The sequence below is a fragment of the Takifugu rubripes genome, chromosome 12, assembly GCF_901000725.2.
Source record: "Takifugu rubripes chromosome 12, fTakRub1.2, whole genome shotgun sequence".
NCBI lineage: Eukaryota > Metazoa > Chordata > Actinopteri > Tetraodontiformes > Tetraodontidae > Takifugu > Takifugu rubripes.
In genome coordinates this window covers 12011625-12026670 of record NC_042296.1, presented here as the reverse complement: position 1 = coordinate 12026670, position 15046 = coordinate 12011625, and the positions used below count along the sequence as shown (strand labels likewise).

Genomic DNA, 15046 nt, shown 5'->3' with positions numbered 1-15046 from the left:
TTCCTTTAATAAACCACTGAACCACTCAGAGATGATTCACCTTCACATGCAAACAGACAGCCATGACTAAGATTAGCCTGAGGAGAGGAGAGGAGGAGAGGAGAGGAGAGGAGAGGAGGGGAGGGGAGAGGAGAGGAGAGGAGAGGAGAGGAGGGGAGAGGAGAGGAGGGGAGGGGAGAGGAGAGGAGAGGAGAAGAGGGGAGGAGAGGAGAGGAGGGGAGAGGAGGGGAGGAGAGGAGAGGAGAGGAGGGGAGAGGAGAGGAGAGGAGAGGAGAGGAGAGGGGAGGAGGGGAGGGGAGAGGAGGGGAGGAGAGAGGAGAGGAGGGGAGGGGAGGAGAGGAGAGGAGAGGAGAGGAGGGGAGAGGAGAGGAGAGGAGAGGAGGAGAGGAGAGGAGGGGAGGGGAGAGGAGAGGAGAGGAGGGGAGGGGAGGGGAGAGGAGGGGAAGAGGGGAGGAGAGGAGGGGAGAGGAGGGGAGAGGAGAGGGGAGGAGGGGAGGAGGGGAGGGGAGGGGAGAGGAGAGGAGAGGAGGGGAGGGGAGAGAGGAGGGGAGGAGAGAGGAGAGGGGAGGAGAGGAGGGGAGAGGAGAGGGGAGGGAGGGGGAGGGGAGAGGAGGGGAGGAGAGAGGAGAGGAGAGGAGAGGAGGGGAGGGGAGGAGAGGAGGGGAGGGGAGAGGAGAGGAGAGGAGGGGAGGGGAGGGGAGAGGAGAGGAGGGGAGGGGAGGGGAGGGGAGGGGAGAGGAGGGGAGAGGAGGGGAGGAGAGAGAGGAGAGGAGAGGGGAGGAGAGGAGGGGAGAGGAGGGGAGGAGAGGAGGGGAGAGGAGAGGGGAGGAGGGGAGGGGAGAGGAGGGGGAGAGGAGAGGAGAGGAGGGGAGAGGAGGGAGAGAGAGGAGAGGAGAGGAGAGGAGAGGAGAGGAGGGGAGGGGAGAGGGAGAGGAGGGGAGGGGAGGGGGAGGGAGAGGAGGAGGGGAGAGAGGAGAGGGAGGAGAGGAGGGGAGAGGAGGAGAGGGGAGGAGGGGAGGAGGGGAGGGGAGAGGAGAGGAGGGGAGGGGAGAGGAGGGGAGGAGAGAGGAGAGGGAGGAGAGGAGGGGAGAGGAGAGGGGAGGAGGGGAGGGGAGAGGAGGGGAGGAGAGAGGAGAGGAGAGGAGAGGAGGGGAGGGGAGGAGAGGAGGGGAGGGGAGAGGAGAGGAGAGGAGGGGGAGGGGAGAGGAGAGGAGAGGAGGGGAGGGGAGGGGAGGGGAGAGGAGGGGAGGAGAGAGGAGAGGAGAGGGGAGGAGAGGAGAGGAGGGGAGAGGAGGGGAGAGGAGAGGGGAGGAGGGGAGGGGAGAGGAGAGGAGAGGAGGGGAGGGGAGAGGAGGGGAGGAGAGAGGAGAGGGGAGGAGAGGAGGGGAGAGGAGAGGAGGGGGGAGGAGAGGGGAGGAGGGGAGGGGAGAGGAGGGGAGGAGAGAGGAGAGGAGAGGAGAGGAGGGGAGGGGAGAGGAGAGGAGAAGAGGAGAGGAGGGGAGAGGAGGGGAGAGGAGAGGAGAGGAGGAGAGGAGAGGGGAGGAGGAGAGGAGGGGAGAGGAGAGGAGGGGAGAGGAGAGGGGAGGAGGGGAGGAGGGGAGGAGAGAGGAGAGGAGGGGAGAGGAGAGGAGAGGAGAAGAGGGGAGGAGAGGAGAGGAGGGGAGGGGAGGAGAGGAGAGGAGGGGAGGGGAGAGGAGAGGAGAAGAGGGGAGGAGAGGAGAGGAGGGGAGAGGAGGGGAGAGGAGAGGGGAGGAGAGGAGAGGAGAGGAGAAGAGGGGAGAGGAGGGGAGGGGAGAGGAGGGGAGAGGAGAGGGGAGGGGAGGAGAGGAGAGAGGAGGGGAGGAGAGAGGAGAGGGGAGGAGAGGAGAGGAGGAGAGGAGAGAGGAGGGGAGGAGAGGGGAGGAGGGGAGGGGAGGAGAGGAGAGAGGAGGGGAGGAGAGAGGAGAGGAGAGGGGAGGAGAGGGGAGGAGGGGAGAGGAGGGGAGGAGAGGAGGGGAGGGGAGAGGAGAGGAGAGGAGAAGAGGGGAGGAGAGGAGAGGAGGGGAGGGGAGAGGAGAGGGGAGGAGAGGAGAGGAGAGGAGGGGAGAGGAGAAGAGGGGAGAGGAGGAGAGGGGAGGAGAGGAGAGGGGAGGAGAGAGGAGAGGAGGGGAGAGGAGGAGAGGAGAGGAGGGGAGGGGAGAGGAGGGGAGAGGAGAGGGGAGGAGAGGAGAGGAGGGGAGAGGAGGGGAGGAGAGAGGAGAGGAGAGGGGAGGAGGGGAGAGGAGAGGAGGGGAGAGGAGGGGAGAGGAGAGGGGAGGAGAGGGGAGGAGGGGAGAGGAGGGAGGAGAGGAGGGGAGAGGAGAGGTGAGGAGGGGAGAGGAGGAGAGAGGAGGAGAGGAGAGGAGAAGAGGGGAGAGGAGGGGAGGAGAGGAGAGAGGAGAGGAGGGGAGGAGAGGAGGGGAGAGGAGAAGAGGAGAGGAGGAGAGGAGAGGAGGGGAGAGGAGAGGGGAGGAGAGGAGAAGGAGAGGAGAGGAGAGAGGAGGGAGAGGAGAGAGGAGGGGAGAGGAGGAGAGATGAGAGGAGAGGAGGGGAGGAGGGGAGAGGAGGCCATCACATCCATAATTTCATGTCCTTACATCATTCATCTCTCCTCATGTCTGGGGAATTGTGTGTGTGTGTGTGTGTGTGTGTGTTCCTGTACTTGCTACATACTGAATACCAAAATCCACATTCATTCTACTAGCAAAGTGAGGACATTCTGACTTGTCTTCTTCAAAGACTGTTTAAGGATTAATACTTTGTTTTAAGGTTGAGATGAGAATTGGGTTTAGTTTGGGGTCACAGCTGGGTACTGTTTAATGTGTGTGTGTGTGTGTGTGTGTGTGTGTTTTACCCACCTGTTCTGTCTCCACTCAGGTGTTTGCACTCCTCCGTCCCCTCTCATTGTTCCAGCATTATGTAATTATTTCTGTCCTATTTCTATTCCTCTCTCCTCTGAAAACATCGTTCATTTGACTTCTAAAACCATCTGTTTCTCCTGTTCTTTAATCAGTGACTCCTTTAATACCAAACTGCTGCATTTTTCTTTGTAAATGAGACTGAAGATTTCACACATACCTTGTAGGTGGAATTAAAAGTTTTTTCAAGGATTTTTAGTTTTAGTAATGCTTCAAAAGAGTAAAAGCTTGAGGATTTAAGGGGAGGTTTGATAGCTGCCCTGGAGGCTACCACCAGGGGGCAACAGTGAGCACAAACAGCTGAACAGTCATCTGTGGTCATCACATATATTTATTGGAAGAAAACAGAAATCTTTCTTCTTAAAAGGAATAAAAAGGGATTTCTTCATTGTCTGGTTCTCCTACCAACAGGACATTCCCAGAACGCCTCCCCTGGGAAACAGGGGGGGGGGGGCATCTTCACTGCAAATGTGCTCAAAAGCACTTTGCTGCAACCGGCTGGTCCAAATAATCCTATCATTCCGCGTCCACTCCTATTATCTCAACAGGAAATGTGCCAGTCAGTCAAGGAGTTTGCAAGAATAGCGAGTTAGGTCAGCACATTGCTGATGTGGGTCCAGCAGGGCCCAGTCACCCACAGAGACAAACAGCCCCTCACACACTCCTTCACACCTCTGGTCAAGCAGCCATTTCACTCTAAATCCTCGTCTTTGGACTGTTGGAGGGGAACCTTTGAATACTGAGCAGATTTGCTGAGCAAAACTCATCATATTTACAGTAACATGCAGCTTAAGGTCCACCGAATAGGCTTTTAAAACCAGCCTTTAATTAGGAAGATTAAGCCCACTCCCGTTTCCTTCTGGTGACTTTTTGACGATTCACTGACGACTTTTCACGTTGCGCCGCAGTTTTAATCATTTGGTATCCGTTTCACTCCAGGAGGAAAGATGCCTTTGACAAGTGAATCAAGTCACACACACACACACACACGCACACACGCACGCACAGGTCATTAAGGACTCCTAACAGTGGGTCCTGCAAGCAATTTAGTTCCCTGGTGGGCCTGTAAAATATTGCTGTTTGTGTATGTTTACTTGTGTGTGCGTGTGCGCGCGTGTGTGTGTGTATTGGCTTGGTGGTGTCAGCGATTTTGTGCCCGTTAAGCCAGAGTTACAGTTTCTTCGTTAGCTTGGGGACAGTATCTTAGGGGTGAGGACACGCTGAAAATTCATTACAGGGGAAATTGGTTTAACAGAAAAGTTTAGTCGTCTCTGTGACGCCCCCGTTCTTGAGTGTTTGGATTGATCTGCTTTAGCTCAAATCCAAACGAGGACTTATTTAGGTGCGTAACTAATTATGTGACACACCAAATGTTGGCATGCGATCTGGACATTGAACAGGCTTCCGTCTGCCTGCCGCCATCAGTTGTCTCAGTGTAAGTTTTGAGTCGGAGAGACGATGAAGTGGAGGAGAAAATAAAAGGATGCACAAGAGGACACGAGGAGACGGGAGAAGCTCTGCAGCAGCTGGGATTGATTTTTTAGGAAGTGGCGGAGAGACGCAGGAGGCTGCTGCGTCCCCTCGAGCCCTCTGCGGTGCACACACTCACCTGTGAGAGCCCACCTGCACACTCTCGCTGCTGATGCTGCGCCACACAAACTCGCAATTTCCTTCTTTCCCACAAACAAACACACACGTGTGCAAAAAAAAACATATTCAAATGAGCAGATATGACCTTTGTTGGGTTTATTTTTGGCATAGCTGCTAAATTAGCTGTCTGAAACTCTTCTACAGTGTGTGTGTGTGTGTGTGTGTGTGTGTGTGTGTGTGTGTGTGTGTTAGAGCTCTATTCATTACAATGATATTGATCTGTTCAGGGGAAAGTCTCTGGGGTTTTTGCTGCCACTGCTTCATTTGGCCATCATGACAATGTTTAGATTTGTGCCAATTCAGCACAAATTTATACACACGTGGGGGGTTATGATCACTATTTTCCCTTTTTCGGGGTCACGGGGAGGGTGCTGGACCCTATCCCAGCTTCCCATGGGCGAAGGCTGCGTACACCTCTGAAGGAGCTCATCGCAGGGCCCTCTGTGAGCATTTGGGGGTTTGGTATCTTGCTCAAGGGTACCTTGGCAGTGCTTTGAAGGTTTCCTCCTGCTACCAGCACACCTTCCAAATGTGCTTGAGGCTGTGAATGTTGCTCGGACTGACAGCACAGTGTCTGGACCAGAACAGAGGTCATTCCTCATCTTTTTATCAAAGATGGATTGACCCGTTCCTCTAGGTAAATTATTACCAGACAAAGGAGCATCTAAAAGCTCAACGTAGTCTCTGACTGGGGGCCACAGGCCCCGGCATAGACGTGGGGGGTCTCTGTCGATGCTGATGGGGTCCAAACTCTTCCAAGTGAGTTCAAATGTCAGGCTCAAACTCTTTAGGTTCCTGTGTGTTCCTGGTTCCAGGTAACATCAGCAAGCCCACTTCCCCCCTCTGGGCCAGTTCTTGTAGTGTTTGCTGTCCCTGGATCAGCATATCAGCTTTGGTAAACTTGTATGACCTCTATGACCTCTGGGTGAAAGAAAAAATAGAAACCACCTGTAAATGGTGGAATTAGAGTTCACCAGTGGGTGATGCTCAGTCAACAAATAACTAATAGCGAAGTGAACTCTGCACTGAGCGTCATTTATCAGAACATTCTATCAAATGTCCCCCAGCGCTGTCCTGGCTGGCACCTCCACACAGACAGTAAATAAGGATCCACCAGGGTCACGTCGGCACAACTGTCACCATTGGAGGTTTGGCAGGTGGCATAAAATATTTAAAAACACTAAAAGGTTTAAAAAAAACAACAACAAAAAAACCCTCAAATAATGTGTCGACACCACTATTTCATGTTCAGCATAGCATAACATGATAATATAACATGTACTGATGTTTCAAACGCTCCAGTCAACACAAACCCAGCTTTCTAAACGGGTCTTTTTCCAGAAGGCCTGTGATGCGTCCCTGCCAACCGCCCGTGTTTCCTCTGTGACGATCTACCCTTTGCTTGCGTGTTAGTGCATCCCACAGGAGATAACGATGATTGAATAAAGACCTGATTACAGACACGGCAGGAGTAATGGAGCATCAGTTTAACTCTGACATCCAGGAGTAACACGACCCTCCTGCCTGGTAAACGGGGGCTTTTCGCCGATGCATGAAGAAGATTTGCACTCAAAGCTTTACATTAATATGAAACCAAGATGTGAAAAGTCCAAATTTTAGAGTACCAAAGCCAAACACATCAACATGGAAGCATTTGTTAACAACTGTAAGGAAAGAATAGGACCACATGTCTTTATTACATGTGACACATGAAATAAATATGAATCTATATGCCACATAGGTCAATTATATACAAATAGACACACACATTCAAGCATTAAAAAACCGTTTCCATACACAAGGTCGCAGTCTGGGAACAACTAACACACAGTTTAGTTTAGTGATTTATTCTTGAGCGATGTCCTGAATCAGTTGGAAACATCCGTACATGTAAATGTAGCCAGTTTGTGGGATATTTCTTTTGTTGTAAGGCTGAGGTTGGGATGCTTTGTGTTGTGGATCTGTAGGATCTGGAGCCCATCAGGCCAGGCCACTGCAGTCATACTCAATTGGCTCGTGTCATTCCAGCCTCCAAAAGAAATGGGAAATAAATGAACTGTTGCCTGAAATAAATATGTCTGGGCCTTTTCTCATGGCAAGAACTTGTGTGAGGAGGAAGGACTGAAAGCAGCATCTTTTCTTAGGCAGATTAACCTACACAAATAAAGGTTAATGAAAAACAAGCCCTTGTGCTGGATCTGTAATCCCTGCATGAGACCAGATGCACCTCACCTGTTTGTGTGTGTGTGTGTGTGTGTGTGTGTGAGTGTGTGTGTGTGTGTGTGTGTGTGTGTGTGTGTGTGCCACGGGAACACCCCTGTGGAGTAACGGTGTGATTATGCAAAGAAGACTGGCAGCACCAACTTTTGAAAATGAACAAGACATTCTTCAAAGTGAATCAACATTCAGGAGTTCTGTAAAATAAAATATGAATATGCATCAGGGTCTTTTCCACGCTCTCAGCTTGCTGGTTATAAAATGCTCCCGAAGACCTAGTTTCCTTTCCTCTCACGTCCCTGAATGCTGGGGCTGTTGTACGTTCATATATCTGTGGGAGAGGGAGTCACGCAGCACCAAACTTTTGCAGGGGGTCATATTCAGGTTAGTTTAATCAGTTTAACAGCAAAACAAATCAAACCAGTTGTGCAGACTAAAGGTTGAACATTCTTTTGTGCTGTATTGTGAAAGCTTCCCTCAAGAGGTCACATGCTCATGAATATTAAAACATAGGAATCACAAAATATGATATCAGCATTTTGATGACCACAGAACAAGAAGAGACCAAAGTATTTGCAGGACCTGAGGAACTCCAGATCGTAGCATCTACACCTGTGATCTTTAGGGGCTGTTTAGGTTGAAGACCACAGTTTTTGTTGACTTCTCGGTAGAAGGAAGGCTGATTTGGAGGGTGGATGCAGAAGAATGGGGCCAATAGTGGGGCCAATAGTTTAAACAGGTGTGTGAGGTGTGTGTGAACAGCCTTGACGCATCATTTAGGTCGGTGTAGAACAAGGCTGGGTCCAGGATGGACATTTGACAGGGAAGCCAGTGATCCCTCAGGACCGTCAGAAGACTCCAGGCTGGTTGTTAGGTGGCTGACCGTCACAATAATGTCCATCAGTGTGGCAGCTTAGGCAGATTTTCAAGTTTAGGACATGAGATTGCTAACTAAATGATGGGTTTAGACATGTCCCAGTTTAAATCAGCCATGACGACAACCTCAGAGGAGATGTGAGGAGCCAGACGTCCACCGAGTGATGTAAGAGCAGAGCGTCTATGAGGCAGGGCGAACGTGCGTGGCAAAAGAGATCTTTCTCTCTAAAACAGACCGACACACGTCCAGCCACCGGCTGTTCCTTCAGCAGAGGTCAGCGGAGGGCAGCAGAGCTCCCAGCCTCCAAACATCTATGACGGACAGCGAGGTTCAGACCGAGGAGACGACGTTGTGTGTTTCAGTTCACACACACTCGGCTGAAGCAAGGTGATAAAGACGCACGGCAGCAGGCAGTAATTTACCAGTCGGTAGGATGTCGTAATGGCCGACATTCGCAGACATGATGCGGATGATGGAGCAATAGACATTTTATGGTTTGAATAAATCGAAAATGACAGGTGTCATTTTTCTCTGCTTGCATTAATCAAGGCTTGAATCTCAAAGGCGATTCAGATCACAGTGAAGTGTATTGTCTGAAACCACACCCCTACACACACACACACACACACTTGTGTTGTGTCTTCACTAGATGCATCTTCATTAGTGTCCAGGATCTTTGTTTCTCCCAGTCTCTTGAATGTTAAACTGTCCTCATATTTAACCATAATGACGATCAGAAGATCGCTGCATCCAGTTTCCAGTTAATCACAAGTACATTTCCGTAGCATCACTTGGAAAACAGAGAGCTTTAGATAAGAAATATTTTACTTTCAGTGCGTTGAGGGAAATTTACAGCAACAGTTCTGCTGACTGATGTTGGGTTTGTTGACCGACCTCACAGATGTTCCTATGCCGAGGTGAGAAAAAGGCTTTGCATAATTTTATTTCAATAATTTCAGACATGCAAAAAAAACAAATATCACCATCACACAATAACCCAGATTTAAGATATGAGCTCAAACAGGCGGTGAATGTGTCGTATCACTTCCCCACATATCAAACATCTAAAGAGGAAAAAGACTGTATCATAATTCCGATTTGGTAAATGCTATCAATAAACACTCCAGTAGTCGTTTCGCCCTTTTTCCCATCTCTTTGTTCCAATAAAATCTCAATGTCCATTTGAAATGTTTCCCTCGCGAGTTGGAATGTTCTGACTCCGGTAACATTCGTAACAAACATTCTCTTTGTTTCCAAGAACAGCACCGCTGGTTCCGTTTAATCAGAAGCTGCTGTATTTAGCAGCCTTTCATCAAAGCAACAGTGCGTCCTGCTGTTCTCCGTCGCACACATTTCCTCTCCATTGCAAAAATGTGGTTAACTGAGCTCAAACGTCTTGGCTGTGTACTCAGCCAAAGAATAACCAGCTAATTAGATTGCATGCTACCCTGCTGTGTTTGCCACAGAGGATGGCGGGGGTTTAAAAGAAGAAGGAAGTGCAGAGCACACGTGTATTTATTATACAGTCTATGTCTAGCAGCTATGAGGAGCCTGTAGCGTCACTAATATCTTCTCGCCCCACATTCTCCGCGCCAGGCTCCGGTGTTTCTCGTCTCTTCCTGGTGTTGCTATCACAGCCACGCTATCGCTACCGCGTGTGGTCGATTCCTCTTGTGTTCAGAGGATCAGAGCCAACAGTCTCTCTACTGTGCAGCCTTTTCAGCCACTTGTAGGATCTAATAATTGCTCCTTTTGGGTGGTTGTACAGGCCAGGCAGGGGTCTGCCCCCCCCCCCCCCCCACCAGTTCCATGCTGCCTGAGGTATCCACTCGTCCCTGGGATCCATCTTTCTGACACACTCCATGAGCTCTGTTGTGTCCTCCACGATTATGGCCCTGACGCTCACTAGTGGGGTGGTCAAGGTCCCGCTCACTCTTGGCGTGTGATGTCATCCATATGTCATCCATGTAGAGGAGGGGGCTGATCCTGTCCCGGGGGGCCGTAGCCAGTCTGAGGTGGGGTGTGGTGTGTGTGGCATGATGACACCAGGTGTCCCATCAGTTTAATGCTGTGCGTTTCCTTCAGGTGTGCGTGTGTGGTCTGATCTGACTGTCAGCGGGCTGAATGACCACTGCTGGGTTCCAGTGTCCCACCTGTCATCCTCCCCCTCCCCCCTCCATGTTGGCTAAAGGTGCAGCGCTAGGCAGGTAATGATGAACAAGTCAGAACGGGCAGAATGGGAGGAGTGTAAATCATTCAAGTTAAGCATCATTTGAGCAAACTATACTTCCTGCTTTACAGTGGGCACAATCTGAGTGGAGGAATAAGAGAACAGAGTGATGCAGCAGAGACAGGAACCGACAAAAGGATGCACTGAGGGGACCAGTTAGTTGGGCTTTTTTGCGTGACTTTCTGCCTGATGTCAAGGACTGGATGTTCCAACATATTCAACTAAATTTGGACAAAACTGGGATTATTCAGGCGGAAGAAATGCTTGAATGACTTCAGTCTGTCCTTTTCTGCTCAGTTTCTCTCTCTCTCTCTGTCCCTTAATCTCTTTTTATAGTTTTCTCCTCTACTGTCTCCTTTGTCTCCCTGTTCATCTCTAAGGCAAAGCTTGATTTTTTTGGACAGAGTCACTTTGAGAACACGATTTTTTCCATCCTAAACTCTGTAGTATTCATGTAACTCACACATCCTTTTGCTACTCTCTCTCGAAAATGTCAATTTTTTGTTTCATATGCTGGTTCTTACTCACCAGTATATGAAACCCAACACTGGTCAAAGACAGGTAACAAATCCAGGCACTGCCAACTTCCAGAAACGCCTCTCACCTCTGCACCCATCAGCACATCGCATATCAAAACAAATATCAGCATTTTCTTTTCATCTAAAATCAATAAAATGGGCCCAAAGATAAAGCCCTGGGGTACTCCAAGAGACATTGGCTGTCTTCCCCACAAATCAACCTCTGCGGGGTCCAAACATCATTTATTACATCTTCTGCGAACGCCTCTGAATGCTCATGATTTTCATATTGTATTTCGCCAAACAGGAACTGTAAAACGCAGCATTTGTAAGATGAACAGCGCTGAACTGGGAAAAGAGAAAGACGTGACAAAGATGGAGATGTTTGAAGTCTCATTGTATTGTAGATTCGGGATTTCCCCGTCTGGATCTACAGCAGCAGCTACTGGCTTTGAAATCTCAAACCTTTTTCATAGCAAGTAAAATGAATAAAACATCAGAAAGTGTTTCGAGCTGCGTAGCGTAGCTGCGTAGCGTAGCTGCGTAGCACAGAGCCGTGGTGCACCTGTGGACGCTATAGTGTCCTGGAGTCCATCTTAGGCCTCCTCAGGCTGCAGAGGAGAGAGCTGCTCTCTTGCTGCCGTAGTGATGATGTTGGTGTGATGAGTCCAGGACAGGTCCTCGTTGACTTAAGTGATCTGAAGATCCTAAACTGGTTTGATGGCGTCCATTAGTTTCATATTTTTCCTTATTTTATACACACATAATCTTTTGAGCAAGTGTGTATTTTCAGATTTGTTCTGGAGACGCAACAGCCAAGAATAGTGGTGCTTTAAGTGTCATTTTGCCCCACAGTCCTCTAGACCAAGCAGGCAATATATGCAGTTCCATGTTTGGCCACTGGGAAATGGATCAGAACCAACGTTTCCCCCATTAAACGTGGATGTTTGTTTGTACTTATATACATGAGCAGATGGACTACCGGTGATCGGCCTTCCGTGATCGGTTGTGTGAAGTTAAAATGACTCCTTACCAAGTAGTTTGCTCCACCTTTTGAGAGATGTCACCCTACAGATGGACCCAGGGTCTCACCAGGGCCTCTACTCAGGATCCTGGATCCCTGAGCAGATCATTTCCCAGTCCTAGTGGTGTCCTGGTGTCCAAGGTGAGCGTTCTCTGGGGTAGCTGAAGACAGGCTGGCTCAGCTGTGTCTGGTCCACATCCTCCACACGTCGGGCCCATTTCTCCTCGGCCAAATCGACCTTTGCATTCCATTGGCATCCATCAGGGTTGTGTATTTCAGTACATTATGGTGGAGTCTTTGAAGACCTTGGACCTGGGACCCTTTTCCTCTTCTTCCTCTCACTCCTTAACATCTAGTGGCTTCCACAATCCAGTCATTTCTGATTTGCTTCTCCCACAAGTCGCGCTGCCTCTTCTTCTCCTCTATATACGTGTTGAACTTTTTCATCTCAGCCATCGCCTCCTTCTTCTCCCCCATTTGCTTCTTCCTTTCAGCTTCTGTGGCCCTTTCCTTCTCCACAGCCTGGGCGTGTCTCCTCTGCTCCTTCTGAGCTTTTTGGGTTTCCTCCTCCTCCAATATTGCCGCCAGGTGATGAAAAGCAACCTGTTGCCTCTTCTGCCTGTTCTTGATGATTTGTTTGGGGTTAATCGCTAATTGTGTCACTTCCTGCTCATCTTGGGCTTCCTTCTCTTCATCTCTCTTCATCTCTTGTCCTGGTTCTCCATATTTACATGCAGTATAAAACTGAGTGAAGAAATCTTGGTGATCTTTTGCATCGCCAACCTGTCTTTTCGTCCTCCTTGATTCTTTGAGCGGATTGTTTGGGTATTTTAACCACCTGCTTTGATATATTGTCACCGGGGGGTAATTAGCAGGTGTTTTAGTTTTTCTGGCCGACATATTTTGGTAATAGACAGCCTGTAAAACAACTACAACTACATGTATGTTAGTCAATTAATTTTTTTAAATTACAAATCTTATCAAAGCAAATAAGGTAATTAAAGCTTTGACTAACGAATATCTTTGAATTTAAGAGGTTCAAAGTATACACTCTAAACTAAAATAAACTGTAAACTTTTATTTGATTGATGTATTTTTTACAGCGCAGAGTAGCGTTTGCTTCTGTAACGGCAGCGTTAGATGAAGGCTTGAGCTTAAAGCTGGTTTTTCCAAAGAAAATGGCCGATTGTGTGTGTGTGTGTGTGTGTGTGTGTGTGTTCCTCCACAACACAAGACTTGACCCCAGCGTCGCACACTAAACGTCATCTTGGTCGGTCTGAGTTCCACTTGCAGTGTTTGAGCGCGTTCCTTGGGGAGAGCTTCAGCACAACAGACACTTCAGGATTTAGAAGTGGGCTGAAGACGTTTTAAAACGACCCAATTATGTAAACTTCCCTTCTGTTATGGACCAGCTGCCTACAGGCTAAAGCAGGATGCACCACTGAGCCACCAGCTCATCCAGGGTTCCAGCTGAGCATTTGGGGGTTTGGTGCCTTGCTGGTGTCCTGGAAACTCCCCCTGCTACCAGAACACCTTCCATGTTTTGTTAGGGCTTGAACCAAGAACCTTCTGTTTCTTGGAACCAGTGCCCTGCAGACTGAGCTACCACTGTTTATTTTAAACCTTTTATTTGTTTAAAATAGTCACAAAAGAGCTCACAATTAAAAATGTCCCTAATATTGTCAGATGGGTCCTCACAGCGATAGGAAGGCCAACTTCCACACACACACAGTCATTTGCAACATAAAGTACAGTTCCAGTAGTGTCCAAGACAGACTGATGATGGAGAATTTATTAAAAATCCCTGGATCAGGGGAAGAACGGCAGAATACAAAACATGCAAAATGCCCCTTTAAAAGCACCGGACAGTCGTTATCCTTCCATTCTAATGAACTAAGCATTAATACACTTTTGACCTCCTCCAAAGAGGGTTTACGACAGCCAGAGTTTGCTGTTATGAACAGATTTTAATAAAATAGGCAATGATCAAAGCCCTTTGATTATAAATCAAAAGCCTATGTTATATAACCTTATTACTGCTGCCTATATGCCCTATACAGGCCTAAACCATAATATATGAAGGGGGGGGGGGGGGGGGGGGGGTCCTGGCGATGGTTTGTGCTCTCTGGTACTTTGGTTCTAGTTTTCCTTACTATGAGATATTTTTATCCTTTTCAACATTCAGGGGCATGAATGAATAACCTTTGGACTCCCAGGACATGTGGAGCACCCCTTTAATCTTGTCTCCACAGGGGTGGGACCCCTCATCACCGAGGCAAAGATCAGTGAAAACAACCAGAAAATGTGGTCGCTACGCAGTTTTGCCCACGTGACATTTTCTGTTCCGATCCATCACTACAAGCTGCATGTGTGTGCGCGTCAGCGTGTAAATAGTAATCAGCACGTGTTGTGTTGTGATAATTATAAAATACAAGACAGACGGTTACCGCGTTCCTTGTTTGTGTTTATGGAGGCTATGAACCAGAGAAGAGGTGTCTGCTAGGCTAATCATCCCGCTGGGTTCTGCAAAAATTAGCATGTTCCTACAGTAGCAGGTAACTTATCAGATATCTCCAATTATACCCCCCCCCCCCCCCACATAAAAGTTCCTGCAGTGGAAACATAACTTTTATTTCTCCTCCATCTGTCCATACCAAGAGGTATTGGTCTGTGTAGGCAGTGGTCAGAAAACAGAAGGATCAGTGTTTCGCCGAGATTTACGGCGTGGAAAGTGTGACCACGACAGCTGCGTGTGTGTGTTTGTGCGGACGCAGTAGATATATGTTAGAGCATGTCACCGTCCTCTACAAACTGTGTGATCTGTTCATATTAAGCCAAAAGTAATGTACTATGTCATGATTCAATGTGTGTGTGTGTGTGTGTGTGTGTGCGTGTGTGTGTGTGTGTGTGTGTGTGTGTGTGTACAGTGCCAGAGGGCTTTGTTCTGCTGGTGCAATAAAAGACACATTAGAGAAAGAGCGAGATTACAGTAAAAGAAAAAACACCATCATCAACCATAAATGGTGTGTGTTTTTCCGTGGTAATAAACCAAAGAAAAAACCTCCAACGCTACATTTCTGTGGGCGGCACTTGTTTTATATCATATTTTTGTCTGGGATTCCTGGATTCCTTTTTTTTTGCGACAACGTGGATTCCAGGTGTTCCGAGAGGCACCTGAGTGTCGCTCAGCGGAGGAGAAACAGGATGATGGGACTTTAAAGATAAGCCAGCAGAAGGAGGAAGGTCAGCGCCGTGCTGTAGTGAGCAGAGGGTGAAATGAATTTCGCTGGGTGTGATCAACACCCGTCTCACGCCGGCGGACCGCGGCGCCGGGCCGACAGGCGCCGGGCCGACAGGCGCCTTCAGATTAGAGAAGATCCCATTTATGTCCAGCGCATCTTCCGCACCCTCACTCTTGCACACACTTGACCTCATGATGAACCCTGTCTGAGTCCTCCTACCTGCGTGTCAGTCATGTGACATCGGCCCGTCGGCGCCGCAGCAGACGCGTTCTGGGACGGGAAAGTCGGGTTGTGCTTTAAAACGGGGTTTCCTTCACTTCCGGGCTCATTTCTGTCCTTCACTGATCACCTC

The 15046-nt window shown here is 49.0% G+C and overlaps 1 long non-coding RNA gene across 3 annotated transcripts; it reads left to right on the top strand.

Annotated features, from left to right (window-relative positions):
• Positions 1-13546: 13546 nt before the first annotated feature.
• LOC115251785 (uncharacterized) lies at positions 13547-14498 on the top strand. Of its 3 annotated transcripts, XR_003890320.1 has the most exons (4): positions 13547-13580; positions 13669-13820; positions 13926-14007; positions 14111-14498. It is a non-coding gene; the product is annotated as an uncharacterized lncRNA (long non-coding RNA). The 3 variants fall into 3 exon arrangements; XR_003890319.1 differs by having other exon boundaries at positions 13553-13820; XR_003890321.1 differs by having other exon boundaries at positions 13553-13845.
• Positions 14499-15046: the final 548 nt, after the last annotated feature.